Genomic DNA, 8,011 nt, shown 5'->3' with positions numbered 1-8,011 from the left:
ATATAGGTTTAAACGAAAACTTCCAATCGATTCAACCTTATTAAAGTCCCCGTTTTTTTAATCATACGGCAACAACAATGAACAGTAAACGACAATTCAATAAACAAGCGATAATTTTTAGGACCATGTTCGAATTTACCCAGTTTGCTTTTGTGAACACGCGGAATCTCGCACCGATCCCTTTTTACCGTTCCCTAACATGCTTGTTGTTCATGCAGGATAACAGTTAAAAAATAGCAATTAGGACACATTATACTTGGTAATTCAGCCTTATTGCTGATAAAAAGGGCATGCTGAGTTTAAATACCTTACACATCTCTTACGGTTCTTTAACGATCTTGGCTTTCTTCGTCTGGTATCAACTGCGGCTCTCTTTCATGAAAATCGAAAAGATTGAGAAACAAAGCGTCGTTTTATATCTTCAGTGCGCTGTGACTTGACGTAAGGACGCATGCGTCGTTGCAGCTGCAACTTCAAATACAGGTACGTACTCGATCGTGCAAATAAAGCGGTGCGCCCTTGTGCATCAACTATTTTCGAGCAAATTTACTGTCAGTGATGAATCATCTTGTTTATTTTATTTTTGCGCGCTTTAAGGTGAGTTTGAGTGCTTGGCGTGAAAAGACGCAGGCTCCAGAGAGTCGATTGATTGTTTTTTTAGGTGTAAGTTTGTACCAAAGAAACAGTTATTGCCTTTTGTTTTGCGTCAGCAATTGAAATTATGTTAACGAATATTGAGAATTTGCGGTTGCTTTCTGGCCAATCATGAACAAGAATATGCTTAATACTAAATGTGTAATATAATATTTCGCATTTCAATGTTATCTTGTCCATGCATGCATGCATCATCTTTAACCTGGAATAATGAATAAAGAATATAATATTTGCAACAAGCGTGAAACGACAAGCATTGTTACCCGCGTCTTGTTCTGTGTTCTGAACACGATTACGTTGGTTAGTAGACATAATTATATCAGTAGACGGAACAATGCAATAGAAGAATTTTAATAGATTCGGAGTTTTGAAATGCCAAGAAATTGTTTGAATCATTTATTAACATCGCCTGCTTTAATTCATGTTTGCGAATTGCGATCATCCATTATCGTCCGTTTCACCCGCGCAGCCAAGCGGCTTTTGAAAATCTGCCCATGCGACCATGACAGGCCTGAAAGAAAAGCGCGCTTTGCCCGCGCAAATCCTGTTTAGCTTAAACGGTGTATAAGTCAGAATTAGATATACAAATATGTCTCCCTAGCTTGAATGAGTTCATATTATATGCGCTGTGTAGTTGTAAACAGTATTATTGCATTTAGGTTAAAATCAAGCCTTTATTTCGCTTGTTGAATAAAAACATAAAACGATATTGCTTTCTGTTTTAAACCGGATTAACCACCGTTTAAACGGGCCTCATACAACCGACCCCTGCAGTTGAATTCAAAGTGCTATAACAGCTAAGTTGTCCTTATACGGAACATACTAATAGTGTGACGATCTTAACCGGGGTTTCAACCCGCACATGCAAGTTTTAATTTATCGACGAACACGTGGCGTTTATTATAAATTATCGCATTTAAATATTCTGAACAAGTCGTTTAAAGGCTATAAACATTTTCCTTAAATAATTCCATTTTGCTTTATTTGAAAATGTGTAATGTCGCGTTTAAAAATATCTTAATTAAATATACATATTTTTCATAATTCACCAACAGTCTAGCTTCTTATTGAAATAGCTACAAGCGACGCGGTAGGCTTGTAGGAAACTGAATTGAAGATGAATGGATATTGCACGGGGATGAAACTTCATTGAAAAGAACTCCATTATTCAAATTCATGGATCCGAAGGAGTAGACCACTCGTTTTGTCTGACGCCGAATTGAGAACAAATTGATGAACACTTCAGTATAAAGGCAGCCGTATAAGTACTATTGTTGAATGCAAATTTAGCTCAATTAAAGTTGACATCAAGCGTCTATTTTTCAATGCAGTTAATAGTATTATTAAAGACAGGTCATTTATAACTGCAAATTATTACATCTATCTAAATACTCGACACTGCAAATTATATTTCCTTCCTTTCGAAATTGACTTTCAAAATCGACCTTTGTAATATCGGCGTATATCGGCGTCCTACAATTAATATAATTTAATAAAAATCTATCACATTTTATTTGAACTTCACCAGATGATTGTTTATCGAAAAAACGTGGAGCTGCGTTGACTTTGCATGCAACGAAGCATGGGACTAGCGAAATTCTTGCATGCAAGATATGCATGTATACGATATAAGGAATAAGCTGGCTATATAGGCCACACATAAAACAAAAAATTAATATGATTTTATAGATATACAAGATAATTATTTACCAACGAGTTACTGATGAGTAGTTAAAATAAAATTATTTTAAAAGTTTATGCATGCATGATTATAATTATTTTTGGTTTGTACAAGTTTGGGTTTCTACTACTATAACTAGAAATACATGCATGCAGCAACCCCTCGCCATTTCAAATGAAGCAAAATATTTCCTAATGTAACCAGCCGAGCTTACTTCACATACACACACGAAAGGTCTAGATCCAACTCTCTTATTCATATTTTACATTTGTTATTTATACTCTCGTTCTATAGGGCGTGTTAGCTTCCTTTAATTATCTATAATGCTATTTTCTATTATTAATTGATATATTTGTATATTAATCTCGGAAGCACTTACAATGGTGCATCCGCGGCAACTTTCTTTTCCTTATTCCATTAGATTAGTCTATAAATTATTTACAGTTAATCCATAATCCGATATCCGTTACACCATCCTCCTCCTTATGTTCTCGTCCCGAGGACATGCTTTCAATCAAACCCGTATCTTAATGGCGGATTAATGTTTTGTCTAAGTTTGGCAGGTCGAGCACGAGGAAATCCGTCAATTCCGTCTTGTTGGGGTGTAACATCAACCACCTTGAAACGGGATAAAACTGTGCTTCAACTGGTCGTGGTGAACGACCACCACCTTCCCTCCCTTTGAAACAATACGATAGTCCACCCCAGCCCGTTTTAGGGTTTTATAAGGCCCCACCTATCTATGGCTGAACTTCCAGCCTTTCGGTATTTTCAATATGACTGTTTCGGTTGATTGAGCCTTGCCTGTTTTTCCGATGCTTTTGATAAATGTTCCTCTGCTATGCGTCTAATATCATGAAATGCTGACCTAACTGATTGTAAATATTCGCTCTGGGTGGATGGTGTTGTTAGCGGCACGCCTAATTCCAATTCAACTGGCTATAATGCTATTTTCTATTATTAATTGCCATATTTATATATTAATCTCGGAAGCACTTACAATGGTGCATCCGCGGCAACATGCTTTTCTTTATTCGATTAGGTTAGTCTATATTTACAGTTAATCCATTATCCGATATCCGTTAAACTAAACTAACCAGTCTTAATCTTATATAAATGACTCTGATATTTTTATTGATTGTAAATGATAGCTGATATTTTTAATTTTCGAAAAATGAATTAAACAGGCAGTTTATGGACTGTCATAACTAATGTAACGGTTAAAAATTAAAGTTCAAAACATCAAAATAGGACAAAATCCTCAAGGACATAAAACGCCGAACGGTTCTGAAGTGATATTTGTTGAATCAAGTTTCAAATTCTGAGAATCAAAATCTGACTGGCCTCGTTTCGGTGTACCTCGCCACAGGCCTCTTGCTCTTTTCTGAAGGTGCTAAAATTTATGACTCAAATAACATTGATTCAGAGTTAGACCATTTGAAGGATGTTCTACCCATGACTGGTTATCCGAAGAAATTCATAGAACATATTATGATTGAACAGTAAAGACACGTGGCAAAAGCTTCCCTTGTGATTGGTTTGCTACACTGCACCGTGTCCGAACGTTATTATATTTAGTAACAATTGCGTAATAATCTGCACGCTGACCGTGTCAAGTACTAGTTGCAGCTTCCAATGCACGGCTAACTTCCGAACATATACTCGGCACAATTCGGTAAGCTTACGGCGAATTTTATAGTTCAGTGTTAACTGAACAATCATACTATGAAACGTCAAGGAATAATAATATAATTGGGAATTTGTTCCCACTTTTAGGAAGAATTGGTAATAATATGACAACAATAATTATTACGAAAGATATTACTCAAATTACTTGGTTTAGACATATATTTGCTTAATTTTGGTGTAATTCAAAGATAAATAAATAATATGTGAATATTAGATTGTATTTCGAATCCAAAAAGATGAAACTGAAATATTCTAGATGGGAAAATCTGACCGCGGCTCGAGCCACGTTTGATACGGTCTAGATCCGTGCTTGACGCTGAAGTTTTATTGCTCTTCAAGCATTTTTAGAACGGTTGAAAAATCACTATCCGGTGTATATCGCTACCGGCTTTCATACCACTGGCCTCTGTAGATATATAAATCATAGTCTATATAGTTATATTGTATATTCTATCTCTTAAAGTTTCTGTCATGCAGCAGTTTAAGTTCCTCTAATTTTTTGGCTGAGCTGTAAAACGGTTATTGATCAATAAAATTAGTATGAAAAATTTTAAATGAGAAATGAGAACATCATGGTTTTTTGACCGTGACTTTTCCATAATTTTTGTAATTATTGTACAATTTTGCACCAAATGTATATCGTCAAATAATTAGTTTCAGCGGAGACAATTCGCGCGGTCGGATTGTCCAGTATGATAATTCAAATTAAAGAACTTAGTATTTCAGATGATACTTACTCAACGGGTAAAGTCTCCTTATAGGGCATGCAGAGCAATACCACAACCCTTGAGTCAGTACGATGACAATCAGGTAGACGACGGTAAGAATGTTCAGTGTAAGGCAGAAGATAGCTAGAATTTCAAATTTGGCTTGCCCACATTATTGTCTCATTATTGTGTTTTCAAATTACCATTAAAGATGGATACACTCCATTTTGTTTGCTTTTTGGTACTACACCGTATTGAATCGATAGAATTGATAGTAATGAATTTCTTCGTCATTCACTTCAGCAAATATATACAAAACTATATGGTTGAATTTCCTGGAAAACGGAATACTCAAGTATGGTCAAATATACCGAAGGAACTCCCATTGACAAAAGTCGAAAGTTTTAAGAAAATAAACTGGTAAGAATGTCTAATATCAAGAGGAAACGTGGCCTGTCTTGTTTGTATTTTAAGTGGTAGCTTTTACTGCCGAATAAAAGAAACGTGTTAATAATGCGTTTCAAACAAAATAATCCGTGCAATAGCAATGTGCAATTTATATTTTTCAGTCTATATTATCTAACCATATTACAAGCTTTACTCTAAAATATATTAAGAATTGTTTAAAGTTTATTTATCGCAATTACATCAATCAGCACAAACATTAATTTTCAATCGTCAACCAGAAGGATATGTTAACCTTTTCTGTAGCGAGCCTTGCAGACGGCGCCCGTCTATATATAAATTATACAAAAATAAAACTATCAAACATGTTTTCAAGAATTTGAGTTCATATTTACTAGGGTCATGGCCAGAAATTGCGGACATGGAATATGCAGATTGCCGCAGCAAATTTGCATATCTGTTCAAATATTATTCGTTTGCAGAACTATAAATTATATTGCGCATTGTTAAATTTCGCAAAATTTAAGAAAATCATTGCATCTTTGCAATTTGCCCACATTACAGTTTAATATAAACTCACGAAGTTTTATTTTGACACCATATGCAAATATAGGCGGAAGTAGAATGTTAATTATGTCCGAATTTTCTAGCCATGTTTATCCGGTAGAAATGTTATTCAAATGCAGCACAGCACTGCCTATTTTATAGGTCTGAATAAACATATGAAATAAAACGAGTGAAAAAAAGAATACTTCTGTATGAGACCTTTTCGCAATGCACACGGATACGTTCGTTTTCGGAGAGTACAAAGTTATAATGTTTTTTACAGTTGCCATTAGCCATGGAGCAGATTTCATAAGTGTGTTGCCGTTTTTGTGGTCCATTTTCTCTGCAAGAATTGTTGTTTATAACGGTTAGTAATTCATAAGAAATTTGTATTAAATTAACAAAAAATAATTTTATTTTGAACTATTCGGCCCATTGTCTACATTTTTAGTTTTAAGCCAATCAGAATGCGTAAAGGCTTTATACTTCGTGTTGTAAAACGGCAAATGATGCGCCTTTTTACCGGAATTGGTCACTGTTTATGAATTCTGATTGGGGTACTGAAATTATAATATTTACGTCACAATTGCGCATGAGACAACATTAATTGCCCATGAGCGGAGTAAAATGTGAGGCTCCAAGATGTAATAACAGCTTTCCACACAATATACACAATGGCGTCGCTTGGAAACAGCTATATTAAATGCTTTGAAAAAAGCGTCACCCATTTTCTGCAGGCATTTTATAGAACCTTTCAGCTTAACTTTTAAAATTTCAAACTTTAATGCTTCAGTAAAACACGAAAAGGAGTGCAAAATCTTCAAGTACAGAATATTTATGCCGTGACATGATTTTTAAGCGACAGTTTATATTAAAATTTAAATTTACGCCCATTTTAAAGTTAAGCGATGTTGCAAAAGTCATAACCGATAATATCTGTGTTAGGAGACTTATCAAGCTAACATGCAAAAAAAATGCATCCTGTATACACAGAAAAAACAAAATATAAACAACTATATAGAATATAGACATGCCCGCACTGGTTTTAAAACATTTTACATTTTATTAAGAATTAAAAAACGAAACGCGTGCCTTTATGGTGTAATAGCTATAATCCACGTGGGAGAATGTTGCACGGATAATATAGATTAAAAAAATTTCTTTTTTGTTCTTTAATCTTGTAGAGCAACCATTTTTGTTTTTGACAATTGTTTCCTCACGATTTTCATTGGATCTTTTATTATTTCCTCGTTTTTTTGGTGTACAGTTTATAAAACAGGTTTCTGAAACAGTTACAGATTACTTTTGCACATATTAAATATTATCGTGCATGCTACACGAATTTAGATTCAGATTCTTTGGATGTGCCCTTCTTCTGTTTTTTCCATTGAGCCCAACGGAGAGTTGAAGAGTTTCAGAGAAAGAAACAAAAGCTACGCTTCCCCGGGTTAGCAAGAGGTGGATTGACAAAGCCCTAACCTTATAATTATTATTGGAACGCCTTATATTTTAACCGCGAGTGCTTTTTTCCTATGAATTATTTATAAAAATGTATATGAAAACAATATTATACCTGTCTATGGCACCAATTTCGTTGTCTTCATTCCAAAAGTATCCATCGAGTTTCCCTGCATCTGTAAATATGAAGCATCCAAGTGCAACAACGGAAACAACGATCTGAAAACAAATGGCAAAAAAGTAATCGAATTTAACGATGTTTGAAAAGTCAGTTTTCAAACTGTTTGTTATATCACACCTGACTTATACAAATAGCTAAAACACTGTCCAAAATACAGGTTTAAACGAAAACTTCCAATCGTTTGACCTTGTTAAAGTCCCCGTTTTTTTAATCTCACGGTAACAACAATGAATAGTGAACTGCAATTCAATAATCCAGCGATAACTTTTAGGACCATGCTCGAATTTATCCAGTCTGCTTTTGTGAACACGTCGCATCTCGCACCGATCTCTTCTCACCGTTCTCTAACATACTTGTTGTTCATGCACGATAACAATTAAAAAACATTATACGTAGTAATTAATTCAGCCTTATAGCTGATAAAAAAGGCATATTGAGTTTAAATACCTTAAACATCTTTTACGGTTCTTTAACGATCTTGCCTTTCTTCGTCTGGTATCAACTGCAGCAGTCTTTAATGAGAATTGGAAAGAATGAGAAATAAAGCGTCGTTTTATATCTTCCGCGTCCTGTGAGCTGGCGTAAGGACGCATGCGTCGTTGCAGCTGCAACTTCAAATACAAGTATGAACTCGTTCGTGCAAATAAACTGGTGTGCCTTTGTGTATCTACTATTTTCGGTAGAGTGTTC

This window comes from Dendronephthya gigantea, unplaced genomic scaffold (genome assembly GCF_004324835.1).
Source record: "Dendronephthya gigantea isolate DGI-Jeju-01 unplaced genomic scaffold, DenGig_1.0 000003F, whole genome shotgun sequence".
In the NCBI taxonomy this organism is placed as follows: Eukaryota; Metazoa; Cnidaria; class Anthozoa; order Malacalcyonacea; family Nephtheidae; genus Dendronephthya; species Dendronephthya gigantea.
The sequence above is the reverse complement of the archived record's forward strand: the minus strand, read 5'-3'. Positions refer to the sequence as shown.